The 16,098-nt window shown below is 31.9% G+C and overlaps 1 long non-coding RNA gene across 1 annotated transcript; it reads left to right on the top strand.

Annotated features, from left to right (window-relative positions):
- The first annotated feature begins 12,434 nt into the window (after nt 1-12,434).
- LOC124887294 lies at nt 12,435-13,024 on the top strand. Its single transcript, XR_007044693.1, has 2 exons — nt 12,435-12,640; nt 12,720-13,024. It is a non-coding gene; the product is annotated as an uncharacterized LOC124887294 (long non-coding RNA).
- Nucleotides 13,025-16,098: the final 3,074 nt, after the last annotated feature.

The following is a 16,098-nucleotide window of genomic DNA, read 5'->3' as shown; positions in this document are numbered from 1 at the left end:
GAGCCCCAAGCAACCAAGGTAGGACCCATAGGGGGTTCACAATTCATATACTATATCTCACATTTCAAATCTCAACCTACCTCTCTGGATCATATTTATGTAGAGGATTTTTGTAATAATATTTTTCTTTTTCAAAAATAGTGTTATTCAATGGTACTAGTATCTGATGAATGTATATATATATGGAATGGGGATGTAATGTTCATAGTAAAATTAGTATAAAGATATTTAATCCATCCCACATGTATATAAGTGAGCCCAAAAATCAACTAAATATGTCCACAATTCATGATTATCAAATCTAATTAGGTACCATCGGATTAGATATGCATGTAAGATATCATTAGTACCATATCAACTCCTAACTTGGACACTTCTATCATGCTAAAGGCAACCAATGCTCAATAAGGCCTATAATAAAAATTCAAGCCCCTGCATAGGCATTATAGCTAGAATAAAGATATTTAAATGCACACATAAGGCCAGTGATGTCAAACAAGCCCCCACACAAGCAACACACAATATCATATATCAAAGTCAACCACAATAGAATATAAGCCCCTACTCGGGTACACAAAAGTAATAATAATCTCAATATAAACACAATATTTATTTTCTCAAACTCATAGCATGTTTTTCTTATTTATTAATTACCCAACTCAATAAGAAAGAAGTTAAGCCATAAAATACCTCAAAACGACGAAATCCAAGCCTAAAGTGCTTCAATACAGAGTTTTCCCTTTTCGAATTACCTTGGAATTAACTACAACATTCAAATATACTATTTATGCGTTAAAGGAAAGCTAATGATGTCCATATTTCCCATATTTGAGTCGGGTTCAAAACAAGTTCAAAAAATGAGTTTGAAAATGTAAGGGGTAAAATTAAAATTTTATTTTAGAAATACATTTCCTAAGGTTGTAGGTGTTTGCAATTGAAAATTCATGCAAAAAGGAGTCAAAAACAAGGTCCGAATTGAAGAAAACCATTCTAAGGCTTTTTCAAAAAAATCCTCAAAATCTCAAGTTAAAACCAAGATTAAAATGATAAAATCAATAAAAAGTAAAAGAAGGAAGGTTTTGGAGCTTACCCAATCAAAATTGTGAAGAAAACCCTAAATTTTGTCCAAATTCGAAGCTCAAAGTCCAAATATGGTAGAAAATTGTGAAATAAGACTTATATACAGCGGTTGCCACTTTAGGCGGCTAAATGACCACTAAAGCGACCGGTTGCCACTTAAGAGATCACCGCTAAAGCGATCCTTTGACGCTTACGCGTCTTTCGCCTTAGAGACCCATTGACGCTTAAGCAACTTTCACTTTAGCGACCAATTGATCGCTTTAACGGTTTCACCAGTTGATGCCTTGCACTAGCAAACTTGAAATTTGCCAAGTTTTTGGTCAAACCATCGAACTTCATTCGGGACCCAACAGAAATAGATCATATATGCAGCTAGGTTATTTTTGCGTTACGAACTCAATTGTGATGTCGGATTTTAAAAAAATATATATATGATCTATTTCAATTGTGATGTCGGATTTAAAAAAAAAATCAATAAATTAATCCTCAGAACCCCTTTTTTACTTTTTTTACAAATGAAGGATTGAAATCCAAAATAATAGTTTCAAATCGAAACCAACCACACTACTAATCTGAATTCAATATTGTGGATCTAATGGAACTATCTAAGTTTTCATCTGATACTTAAAACAATAAATGTTGATCGAAGTCAACTGTATGTCTTTTTAAAGCCTCTAAAGACCACAAACTTACCAAAATCATTTCTGATCACATCGAAAATTATGTTAACCATCCCACACCCCAACATCAACATGTAGCAATTACGAAAAAAAAAAGAAACAATCAAAACACATAAAAATAAGATTTCACAATTCAGATCATTACAACGGGCTTCTTGGTTTTACGGATAGCAGCTCGATGATGAAACATTAGATGAATTTATGGACCCATTATGACATGATGGCGAGAGGAGCCACACAGATGAAAATCATTCATAGCATAGCATACTTGCTTGTAGAATTTTTGAGCTAGAAAGGTCTTTGCAGGAACAACATACTATTACAAACTAGCAAAGATCATATATAACTTCTTACGGATCGTTTTGTGACTTTTTTTAGTACTCATGGCCCAACCAATAAAGATTTATTTATGAGTATCTCTTCTCTCCTTTTATTAACGTTATAATCTTGATTCATATATGGTGCATGACTTTAAATTAACAAAATATAACTAATTAAATTATAAATTTAAATAGGAGTGCACTACAGAAAAGAAAAATAGGACTGCGCTACGTTCTTTACTGTAGAATTCTTTATTTAAATAGGATTGTAGTAGATTTTTTTGTCGTATACCCTTTTATCTTTTAACTATTAAAGTTAATTCTCACGAAAATTTATAATGTCCGACGGCAAAAAGTATTCCACATCAAGAAATCAATGTTCTTATGCTTCCTCCGTTTAAAAACGAATGATCTACTTTGACTTGGCACAAAGTTTAAGAAAATAAATAAACTTTTGAATCTTGTGACCTTAAATTAAAGTAATATCAAATGTACCAAAATATCCTTTAATCTTGTGGCCATAAACATCTCATATGAAAAGTTGAAATTAAAGTATTGTCAAAAAGGATCATTCTTTTTCAAATTGACTAAAAATGAAAGTAGGTCATTCTTTTTTAAACAGAGGGACTAATTATTAAGAATGAAAGGTGAAAAGTTCACTAAAATATTTGAATTTTTGAGGTTCATACCTGAATTATCAAGGTGTGAAAATTTTCTATCTGAATTATCACCAATTATTTATTAAAAGACAAGTGAACAATTGATAGTCAAGGTGTGCTTTGATAAATAGTTTTGGATTTTAGATCACTCATTGACAATTAATATTCTAGGTTGCAGATATTAGATGTACTTGTAGACTACTATAATGGTTAGGGTTTTGCTTGAATGTGTATCGGAACATTCACCAATATTGAAAAGGTAGGCATCTCTGCGATCCTTTGTTGTATCATATAAGTCAAGACGTATACTTTCGTTTACCAAAAATATATGTGTGTTTGTCTATATGTTATTTGTATTTTCATGTAATTATGAAGACGTGTATTTTTTTAAAAACATTACAAAGAGATGTATGTTGTTTTTGTTAAGTCTTCTGCCAACAACGCTGCCTTCCATTAAGAATCCTAAAAATTGATCAATCTCATCCAGTATTTACTATTATAATGTAGTTAAATATTTCAAATTTTAACTAAGCTAATATCAATTCCAAACGGCTACTTAATTGAAAATACTGTTTCTATCTTTTTCCCTTTTAACCTTTTTAAAACGTAATACACGTGCAACTCACTTATATTAAGCTAGTTATTCAAAAATTGTGGGTGTATATTATACAGTGGCCTAGCTGTAACACTATCTCTGCAATTGTGAAGTAAAGGAAAAATAGTTATTGAGCTGTACTCTTTCTGAATCATAATGACCGATCAAAAAAATTTTGGTGTAAACACAAGCAAGTTCACACGTACCATATAGTTTACTTCAATGTGGATATAGTTGTGCCAATTCGGTCAGTGGAGGATCAAACTATTTTTGTGAATGCAGTATAGTATTTTAATTAGCATACTTAGTATTAGCAAATACACTAATCCACTTCAATATGTCTTGAATATAATATACATATATCCCATTAAATTGACTCATTTTACTAAAAATAAACAACAATGAGTTGTCTTTATACCAAAAATAATTTTGAAAAATGAAAACAGAAAAAAAGTAGAAATATATTCCTGAATCTATAATCTATATCTATATTTATATCTATAATATATTAAAAGTGTGAAAATTCTTAAAAAAGTGATTTAAACTTTTTTCCCTTCGTTAAAACTCTCTGTAATAGACAATATCGTCTTTTTATTATTTTTCTCCAATTATTATTGATTATATTTATAATAGTTTGACTCTTAAAATATATGGGTTCAGAATTTTAAAAGATTTGGTACTTTTTCTAAAATTAGGAGTCCTAAAATATAAGTAAGAAGTCACTTTTGTTTTGAAATTTATCTAGGTTTAATGTTAAATTTATGGTGCATATTTATTAAGTCCACAATTAGAGTTGTATATAAGTAGTCTTTGTCTGAGATTTTGCGTCAAATAAGGACATTGAAATAGTATAAACTAACTGAAACTATTTTTTTATTTGACAGTACAAATAATTACCTTAATTAAAATTTGGAGTTGAACATGAGTGTACTGGCGGGTAAGCCATGATTGTGCTTTCTCGCTTCACTAAATCATGGATATAATAAATATACATAAAATTACTTTCAAGTGGTAAATTACGTTGATTCCAACAGTTATATCATCTAACTTTGTTTGTCTAATGGAAACGAATAAGTTGGCTTTCTATGAGACACTGTACTAACCTTATGTTTACTTTTCTTTCGAGGGTTTTGGCGTATTAGTGTTTGTCATTATATTAGTCATATTTTTTTTTTAATTCTTGCCTTTTATATTTATAATTATTTGTTGTTTGTTGTGTTTCGATTATCACACTATTTTGTTATTATTTTTTATTCTTTTTTTAAAGCTTTGCACTGATTTCCTTAATAGTTGTTTTATTATGTTTTTTTCTTCTTTATACTTTGATTTGCTACTTGAGTCGAGGGTCTTTCGAAAATGTCACTATCTCTACTAGTTAATGGTACATTCTACCCTCTCTCCACAAGACCTGTTGTGATGATGCTTGCAACATATATCTTGAAGCATTTTCTGATAGAAATCTTTCTACTGTACGTATTGTTAGCATTATCTTGTATTAGTATGAACACAATTGACTTTGTCATCGTGTAACATAATGTTTCAATTTGCAGGTGACTGGTTGCAAGCATGAGTTCCATCTTCAATATATTCTTCAATGATGATCTAAACAATTCCCTATTAGTTAGGTATCTCAAGTCTATATTGTTCTTGCAATTATCTCTATGATGCATAATGCCTTCCTATGACTTATCGAAAAGATGAGTTTTTTGTGGACATGGATGGTTATCTTTTTTTATTTTAATATAAATTTGTATGTATACCTTCTTCGTATTTATTTATTTATTGCATTACAGTTTGAAGTGTTCATTATCTGCATTGGAGCTTCACTGAATTTGAGTTCACATCAAAGTCTCATATTAAAGGTTAAGCCCTCTCTACCAAGAGTGACTTGAGGCTTAATTGCTCAATTCTAAGGTTGCCAAGAAATTGAAGTTTAATAAAATAAAGTGATAGTAACTTATATTATGATCAAGAACTGTTTCTTTGTTAGATGAACCTGATAAAAATACCAAAGACATAATATGCGAAAAGATAGAAATAGATGAAATAGTAAATGTACTGTCCCATTGCAAGTCTTTAATTATATGCTTGAAATTTTCTTTCAAAGTGTTTGCATGATTTTGTTTAATATTTGTAAATTATATGGCATTTGAAACATACTTTTATAAACACGCTATTTGAATAAGTGACTTACCGATTATTATAGCTCTCCAGCCACTTCATGTTTGGCCTTACTCTTCCCATCCTATAAACAAACAAAACACAAACATTCATTTAGTTAGTCCCAATTGAAAAAACATACACATTCATTTAGTTAGTCTCAATTAAAAAGAGGAGTACTATTTTAAAACTCTGTAATGTATGCAATGACGGACCTACAATTTAGGCATTATGGATGCTCGGGAGGTTAGAACATATATATGGACATCCAAAGTTTTAAGATTCCGCATTAAAACCTAAACACCCAGTTATATTTTTTATTTCAAAGATTTTTTTCATCTTATATCATTTTTTAAACATTTTTTAAATATAATTATACCTATTCTGCATTGAGTTTAATGGGTAATGGAGCACCACCAATTTGAAACTGAATCTGCCTCTGAAGTCATGGAACCTAAAAAACTCTCAAAAGGAAGAGTACTTGTTGGCTCAATCAGTGGCCGGTGTAAAAAAAAATTACATGAAAAAAAATATCTTCTCATATACATACATACCCCAGCACACAAATATCTTACTTTTTTTAGCATATGAGAGAGATACACGAATCTCAGCGGTTCGTTTTATTTTTTATTTTTAGTTTATTTTGAAAAATAAGATCTTTTTCCTTTTTTAAATACTCTATTTACAAATTTTCATATAGCATATTTAAAACTTAAGATTAAAGTATATTTTAATATATTTCACAGGTCCATAACTTACGTCTATAATAATTAAAAGAGATATAGAAAATGTATGGTGAACTATCATGTTCTTCTTCATGTACATTTTTAAATTTAATGTTGATCTTTTAAATTTTTTACTTAATAAGATAAAGTTCAATAATTTGTTCTTTTGATATATATTTATTGTTAATTAACGTTATATACACGTGCAAAGCACATACACTACACTAGTTTTAATAAATGGTATAATATACCCTCTATTATACTTTTGGTACAAATATACCCTTGCCGTTATGAAAATGTATAAATATATCTTTCTCATTAACGGAACACGTGTCAGAATCATGTTCGTTTACCCTTTTTAATTTATTTTATCTCTAAATAATTTAATCTTATTGTAATTATAATCCATACCCGGTCCATATAAACCCAACCCAACACGTGTAATAGAGAAGCTTCAAGAGACATATGATACATGTCTCTATTCACGCATCGTTTCTTTCTTCCACTCTCTCACACTCTCACTATATTACCCCATTGCTAACTAAGATCAGTTCTCTGATTTTAGTTTTGACTCAATATTGAGAGGCCTACATTTTCTGTAAAGATTTTCAAGAAGTAATTTTTAGGGGAGACATTAGTTATTCTACTTTTTGGATAGTCTTCGCTTTCGTAAAAAGGTTTTTGATTTCTGGAAACCAATAAATATGGTTATCAAAATGCTTCTGCTTCTGGTTTTCTCAAAAAGTTTCTTCTAAACAGTTTATGATGTTTACTTCTCTATTTTTTCGTTCCATTTTAAGTTCTTTTTTTAGTCTTTGTAGTCTTAACGATAAAGTCAAATCAGTGAAAATAATGGACATAGTATACGTGTTGATAATGAACAGAACTAATGTAAAAGAGAAAATGAATCTTGATCACAATTAATCAGGATCCTTTTAAATAAGTTATGGACAGAAGGTAAATATAAGATAAAGCATCATTCAAATAGCTGAAAGGAGAATGAACAGCAAGAAAACAAACCTTTGAAAGGAGAATGAACAGCAAGAAAACAAACCTTTGGATGCATATGATAGAGTGGAAGAAAAAAGACGCGTGAATAGAGACGCCTATTCTCTTGAAGCTTTTCAATTATACGGGTCGGGTTGGGTTTATTTGGACTGGGTATGGATTATAATTTAGAATGAATTAAATTATTTTGAGATAAAATAAATTTAAAAGGGCAAACGAACACGAATTGACACGTGACCCGTCGTTAATGGGAAGGATATATTTATATCTTTTCATTAACGACAAGGAAATATTTGTACCCAAAGTATGACGAAGGATATATTTTTACCATTTATTAAAGTTCAGAAGTATATTTATAGCTTTTCCGAAATGAAAATAATAGCAAAGGCCAATGTTTGCCTGGAAGTTGTAAAGTTTTAAATTCTCATTCTAGCCACTATAAAACATAAAATTTTTAATTATATAAAAAGTGAATTCATTTTTATAATTATTAGAAATCACTATACCCTTTATAATTTTGTTTGTTTATTTATTTTTGCATGATTGTGTAAAGTGAAGTCATAACTTTATCTAGGTAAAAAGGACTATTCAATGGTTATTCTATATGATAGTTAAAAACATGTATACATGTTAAAATTTCATAATTTGTGATAATTAAATTACTCCTAACAAGAAGATTCAGATTAATATATTATATATGTGTATAAATACTACAGTACTGACAAATAATTAAAATAAATAGTTATTTGTCCTTAATTTAATATAAATCAAAAAATTACTTGAATCAATAATTAACATGCACAATTAATTGATTAATCATCCAGTTACTTAGACATATCAATCATCATGGAATTACTTTTACGTAGGTGACTTTGTTTTTGTAGAAGCCTTTATGTGATGTTCTGATTATACAATATCCTATTAACCAAGTCAACTGATTAAGCAATTAACTGACACAGGTTTATATTTGACTAATTTTGAAACACCCTGATTTTTGGACCTTGGAAATTTCCTGAGTTTTGAACTCACTGCCCTATCAACGACTCACGATACGAGTTGTATGGTATGGGTACGGGTCAGGTGACCCAAATTATTAGGTGTCCAGTGGATGGTAATTGGGGTTCTATTGTGATTACGATTTGGTGGTATGGGTCAATAGGGGTGATGACAATTCGTTCGGTTGGTCCCTTGATCAAATCAGTAACATAGTGACTTGACTTGGCTCTCAGTACGAGTGGCTCACTAAGGGACGTGAGGATAGATTACAGATAGTAAGGTTGAGTCGTTTGTAGTCCAGTGTCAATCCCTTTGGATTCTGTCTTGGGTATGACTGGATCATACCAGTCGTATGGTCAGGTAACAAATAGGGGGAGGAGGGTTAGGGAGTCATATGTTGGACAATGTATAGATGTACAACTCACTGTCTTGGTGATGATTCCATGGTACACGTTGTATGTTATGTCCATGAGTCAGAGGGTCGACTTATAATCAGCTGCGATAATTTTATAGTTTTAAGTTGGGACATTATGGACATTTTCTCTTTATAACTCCCTTTGATACCACGACATAAAACACCTTTTGAGCTTCCTTAACCGATTATACTCAATCAAACACTCTTAAAATCTCTCTCAAACTCCCTCTCAAGCAAAAGGCTATGGTTTCTTCAAGATAATAAATTAAGGCTTTCAAGGGTGGTTTCTCTTCGTCTTCCTTGGTGTCTAAGGCATGTTACTCCTCCCTGATTGTTATTTTACAAAGAGCATGTGTGTTAATGTATGATTTTCATGATAGTCTTATGGTTTGAAATAATGGTTGGGGGTCTTGGTTGTTCATGAATGAATATTGTTTCTTATAGTTTAATTATAGTTTTCCTTATTTTTAATTATGATTTTGCACATATGACTGCATGAGAATAGTGATTTAATTAAGGGGTCATAGTTGAGCCCCAAATTGGATGGTTTTTGGTTTTAATGATGGCATGCCCTCAACCTGTTTGTTGAAATACTAATGAGAATGATTTTGTCACATAGTTTAACTACTCTTGAAATCTTTGCATTACATAAATGGTAATGAAACATGAATTGATCTGGTTGATTTTAAATGGCTTGAAAAGGCCTTGGTAGCCATGGTTTTAGATTAATTGGAAACTTGGAGTCAGTTTGGTTTGATGGTTTTGGTCTGGCATAAAAGGATAGACTTGCAAGCTCTAATTTTGGTATAATGATACCAAAGGTTAATGCCTAATTAAAAGACTCCTTGGTAAATGGTTGGAAAGTGTAAATGGTTTTAGTAAGGGATTTTATGTGTAATGGAAACACGACACTTTTGATACTTAAAACCGTGAATTTATGCGTAAACTTAGGGTATATTGTTGGATATGATGCACTTTGGTATAAATTGCAGGTAAAACAGGTCTACAATAGTGTTGGAATGAAAAGGGGAGAAAAAGGCCTGGAAATGACCAATTTGATCAAGATGCGATTCAACGACCCTCGAGTCATTAAAACCCAATACACCTCATATGCTAATTCATATGCACAATAGAACCAAGAGCCAACTTGAAAATCTAAGTATAGGGAAGATACAACTCAAGCATTTAAGTCGTAAGCTAGTATACGAGTCGCATGGAGAAGTCGTAACCATAACAGAAACTAAATCTATCATCCAAAGTTGAATTCTCAAAAGTATACGAGTCAGAATTCTGACTACGACTCATATAGGAAAGTTGTACACAAACCAATGTTCAATGCAAGGAAAGACAAAAGTCCCAGATTGATATAAGTGAAGGACACGAGTCGTATGCTCAGATACGTCTCTAAGCAGAAGTCGTATGCTGAACAAAATATTGAAGACTTGGGATAACAGACACTGAACAGATACCAGAAAGAAGTGGACGACTCGTATGATGTCGATACGACTAGAAGATTGGGTCGTACCAAGTACTAACATAACTGTACCTTTCCCATTTTTATTAGAATTTTTATGTTATTTTGAGATACTATAAACACCCTAGGGTTTACTTTTTATTAGGTTACGTACTCTTACTCTTTATTACAAACTTTACATAATTTTACAATTATTCTTGAGATTTTGGGTTTTTATTCAATTCAAGATTTGGGAGTTTATTCATCTTATTTTTGTGCAATTAATTATATGTGTTCTTTATTGATAATCATGGTTTCTTGTACGAACATGAACGGCTAATCTCCTTGACTAGGATTGTGGGAACCCTGACGAATTAGCTATAGAGAGGAAGTATGATATTCATCTATTCTAGGATTTATGCATGTATCTTAATATTCTTTGCAATAATTAATCTCATAGAAGGTGTAGGAGCTTAAGATAGCCTGTATTAGCATCCATCCCTACATGGAGTTTGTGATTGAGAAAAGAAGATTCAGACAATGATTTGGGATTTCTACCTCCACCATTTAGTCCCTGCATGTCATCTAATCACTTAATCCTAACCAGTGATAGTGAACTGAGTTCGTAGCAAGGAGCGACATGGCAACACCCTGAGACCTAACCAGTAAAGGGTGAGATTTATTTTCACGCTTAATCAACAACTGATAATACCTATCTTGTAGAGTTTGCATGAAGACCAACAGAATAGTTGGGTTGAACATAAGAAATTTATCGATTTAAGAAGTCAGGGGGAACACAAGCCTAGTATTCATTTTTTATTGTCTACAACTCAAAAGCATTCAAGATTCGGTTACTACTTGCGATTGATACGAAAATCCCCTGATTTACTTTCTTGTACTGCTCATGTATTACATCAATTCAAGCAACTGTTCACATTTTCCCTGTGGGTGGCCTTCTCCGTGATGTGCCAATATCATGGAGGGCCACTGGAAAATGACAATTGGGATTTGACAATGCTCCACGGGGCACTAAAGGTCTAAATGATGGTGTTTTGCGATTAGAACTTTAAATAGCCTTAACTTCTTACTCGGTTATTGAATTTAGGCGAAGCTTATATCGTTGGAAATCTAATTTAATTTCCTACATCATGGAAAGTCTAAATATCAAGAATTCCATATGAAATAAATATCACTCATTCTAGAAGATACTCATTGCTCATTTTCGGGACGAGTTTAAGCTAGAAAAAATCATGGGGTATTACAAATGCTCAATGGCATACCTTGCTAGAACTTAAATAAGAGTACACTTGTCTTTGTAGAATTGTCCAACCTTAACTTCACTATCTTTGCAATATTTAATGATCTTGTTCCCCTTCATATCAAAAAATGGCAACAAAATAGAAGAATTTGAATTATAATTAATATTCTGCAACTTGTTCAAAAGGATTTTCCAAACACATTACAGCGCCAGCTTTCCCTTCAAACAACATCTCAGTATTAGATTTATCTATTGTAGTGTTGATAAGTGGATACATCCCAAAATTGAGCTCACTTTTCTTAATTTAAATATAAAGCTTCACACTTATCTCATTATGAATCAACAACGGTGCCGCATTACCATCTACTATGTAATGAGCCTTTATTATTTTTCTGCTTTCATCAATTTCTAGATTTACATCTTTAGCCAAAATCAATTTATCATATGTTACATGTTCACTAACAATTATTCCATCACTCTTATAGCCCTAGTATTTTATATCATTAATCCAAACGTCGGAATGTTGTAATAACACTGAAATATTCATTACAAGTACGTCAATCAGAATAAAGAAAACACAGTAAAAATTTGTAGGAGTCATTTCTATCTGGAAACTAATTATGGAAGATAATTTATTTAAAAAGGTGGAATAACAAACAAATTACCTTTTTGTGAGATTTTATTGAGCTTTTACCAATATTAGTTAGGTTAATTGCTAAATTAATGCAACTTTGGCCGTTACAACCCTTAAATTATGCAAAGTAGTTTAATTATTAAATGTTTCTGTAGAATGTATCTCACATTAGTTATATGTATCTGCAATGGCTATAAAGTGGTATTTTCTAAAATTTAATAAAAAATTGGGATTTTAGGTAAATAGTGGTAAACATGCAGGGATATAGGTAAATTTTACTGTTATTAATTGCAAAGAAAATGGCATCCAAGACCAAAAGGCCCAAATGAACAAAAACACACAAAAAAAAGTATCTGGCAGCCCAAATCTCCCAATTCATAGCCCATACCCACTTATTACATATAAGAAAGTTTTAGGGTTCCCTTTATTCCCTTATTCCTTTGCGTCGTATCTCAACTCCAGCTTCTTCTTTATCCTCTTATGGGTTACTAACACTGTTCCTCATCCATCATCAACTTTCAAGAATAATTTACATTTCATGTTCTTTTTGATAGACATCATAAGAATCCTCTGCTTACAGTAACCCATTTTCAGCTATGTTCTCTTGTGAATGGTTGTGGTTTCTCCTTTTGTTAAGGGTGTTTGTCCAAGAAATTGGTATCTTTCACTGGCTAAGTACTCTGTTGCTTTTGAAAAATCTTCATTCATTCTTCTTCTCATTGTACTTTTCGTGTAGATGGAACTGTAGTGAATTGCACGGGAAGCTTCACACTTCAGCCCTATAGTGATAGAAACCTATTTCAGGTTTAAAGTATTTGATTCGATCTGAGCCCCTCCCATTTTGCCAAGTCCTTTTTGAAGGTTTCAGATACCTAGGCTAAATAGCATTTCATATTTCTTATTGGCGTTTAGGACTTTGTAAATTAACTCTATGTAAAGAACTTTATGCTTTAGCCTTCCCAACCCTTCCATCCCTTGATTGATGAAACTCTTAAATATGGGCTCTGTAATTTATCACTATTGATGATTCTCCTTCCTCTCTTTTTCATTCTCTTAAAATGTTCATAGCTACAATTACCTAAATTTAACACATGATTTTCCAGATAGTTAGCTAATTTATTTCCTTTCCTATATATGACTTGTATTACTGCATGCTTTCCTTAAATATTAGCTTTAGTTTCATCCACAATTTCTATTATGCTCCAAGGACATCCCTATTAACCTATTAATACCTTTTGAATTAATAGAAAATCAGTTTGAAAGATAACCAGATCATAACCAACTTGGCTACAATGCATGCTAGCCTCCAACATTGTTGTAGCCTCCGTCAAAATATTTGTAGTGTCCTTCATTTTAGCTTCCTTTGCATAAATTAAGTCACCCTCCTTGTTTCTTATACAAAAGGTAAATGAGCTAGGACCTGAATTCTCTCTTGATGGATCATCAGTATTATACTTGACCCATACTGGTGGTGGAAATTCCCAGATTACTTTTATGACCTTGACTCTTGATTGGTACCTTTCCAAATCCTTTAACATACCAGGCCAGTTTCCTTGAAAAGTCATTTTTGGATTCCTAACTTTTAGCAACATATGCATTAATCTGACCATATTGTATATAACTCCCTTAGTTGAAATCATCTTGCCCTCATTTTTACTGATATTCCTTATTCTCTATAACTCCCAAACTATAATGCATGGCAACGACTTATAGTACGGTCTGATACTCTTATTGTTGTCTGCTCCCCACCTTAACATAATTACTTCTATTAGGGATAGTCCTTCTATGTTAAGACCTGCAAAAGAACAAAAATAGGACCAAGTTATGTTAGTAGTATTACTCCTCAGAAACACATGCACCATAGTCTCGATAGTCTCTTGTTGTGGATTAGCACAACACCAGTATTTTGAAGGGCCTTCTACCCCCATCTTCTTATCCTATCATCCACTGGGAGTTTCAACTTCCACAATCTCCACCTAAGAAATGAAATTTTGAATGGTAAACCCTTCACCACATCCACTTATAAATTTTGTTATATTCCTCTTTGTGTCTTACATATTGCCAAGCAGTTTTTAGTGTGAAATTCCCTTTAGAATCCAGCATCTAGAAAGGCTTATCTGTGTTCCCCTCTGATCATAGTGATTTAACATTCTGAACAATATAATCCACTAATTTAGTTGAGAGTAATTATTGTAATGTTTCAACATCCCACTCATTATTCTTAATAACTTCGTAGAGACTTATAATTATAATCCCATTCTGCCTCTCCAATAATGGTGTACAAATCTCCTAGTCCAGTCCAATTGTCATGATAAAATGATGAATTTACTTTTCTATTATTCCATCAAATATGATGTTCAACTAAATTCTTGGCTTATAATGTCTTTTTCCACACCTGTGAACCCCCTTCAATCTTTCACATTATCAAATTACAGTGCATTCTTTTGTTGTATTTATTTTGCATAGATTCCCTCCATATTGAATGTTTTATTCTAAACTTCCACCAAAGTTTACAAAATAATCCCATTAATACATCATGTATGATTCTAAACCCCAAACCTCCTTCTTTCTCAAGTAGACATAGATTCCTTTATTTAGTTCAGTGTCTTCCTCTTTCCCTTCTACAGCTACTCCAGAAAAATTGAGCCATAATTTTGTGAATCTGGTTAAGAACATTAATTTGTGGATTCATCACTAATAAATAATGAATAAAAATAATTTGTCGCATATGTTTTATCAGAATAGCTATTCCATCATAGGATAGTAGCTTACCCTTCCATGCTTGAAGTTTAGAACTGATCCTATGAATCAAATGCTGATAATACTTCTTCTATTTTCTTTTATAGAAAATAGGGCAACCAAAATATGTAAAAGAAAATTTTTTCTCAGTAATCCTGTAACTATCTCAGTAGTTACCACATCTCCACCTGAAGCACTGTGATGCATGTATATGACACTCTTTTCTTTATTTACCTTTTGACCAGAAGCGTGTTCATACTGTTCTGATGTTTTAGCAACCATTTGCATTGTCCTAATGTCAGCCTTACATAAGATAATTATGTTATATACAAAAGCTAGATGATTAATTTTAGGACTCCCCCTAGGAACTCCAAACCTCTTAAACTCCTTTTCATTTATTAAAGCATTCAATTTTCTGGACAAGACTTCTGCAGCTAAAATAAATAAAGTAGATAATGGATCTCCTTGCTTAAGTCCCCTGATGGATTTAAAAAATTCTTTAGATTGCCCATCCAACAAGACTAAGTACCAATTGTTTTCCACTAATCTATAAATCATATCTATCATCTTCTCATTAAAGGCAATTTTTTTAGCACATTAAGAAGAAATATCCATTCTACTCTATCATAAGCCTTCATCATATCCAATTTTATAACCAAATTGGGAGGCTTCTTCCTCTTCCTTATTTCACTGATAATTTCCTATACCAATAACATATTTTCTAATACTCCTCTGTTGAACAAAACCTGCCTGCTTATTGGAAATTATTCTAGGTAGCGTTGTTTATATTCTTTCATGCACAATCCTTGAGAAAATCTAATTTACAAAATTGCTCAAGAAAATAGGTCTTAGATCAAAGAAAGCACTAACCACAGTCTTATTAAGTAATAGTGCAGGATTTGTATGTGTCACAAATCGTGGAAGTTCAGCTCCACAAAAGAAGGCTTGAATCATTTCATATACATCATCTCCTATAATATCCCATGTATCTTGATAGAAAGCCCAAGTCATCCCATCAGAACCTCCTGGACTATCTCTATTAAGACCCATTACTGCTTACTGAACTTCTTTTTTAGTTGGAGTACTATGCAGTAATTCATTCTCTTCTTCATTCAGAATTGTAGGCAATTCATCCAAGATATCCAATTCCAGTTGGCTATCTCTCTTCTTAAACTGATTTGTATACTATTCCACAGCTGCTTCAGCAATATCATTCTAATTTTCTAGCCATTACCCCTTTTCATTTTGAATTCTATTCCCTCTAAGTCAACTTCTTCTACATTTAACAACAGAGTGAAAAAACTTTATGCGTCAGTAAAAAAACATGCTTTTGGAGGGAGAGATATTTCTTTCCCCATCTTTGAACTAGTCTATTC

The sequence above is a fragment of the Capsicum annuum genome, chromosome 9, assembly GCF_002878395.1.
Source record: "Capsicum annuum cultivar UCD-10X-F1 chromosome 9, UCD10Xv1.1, whole genome shotgun sequence".
Classification (NCBI taxonomy): Eukaryota; Viridiplantae; Streptophyta; class Magnoliopsida; order Solanales; family Solanaceae; genus Capsicum; species Capsicum annuum.
Note: the sequence above shows the minus strand (reverse complement) of the source record. Positions and strands in the feature narration are given on the sequence as shown.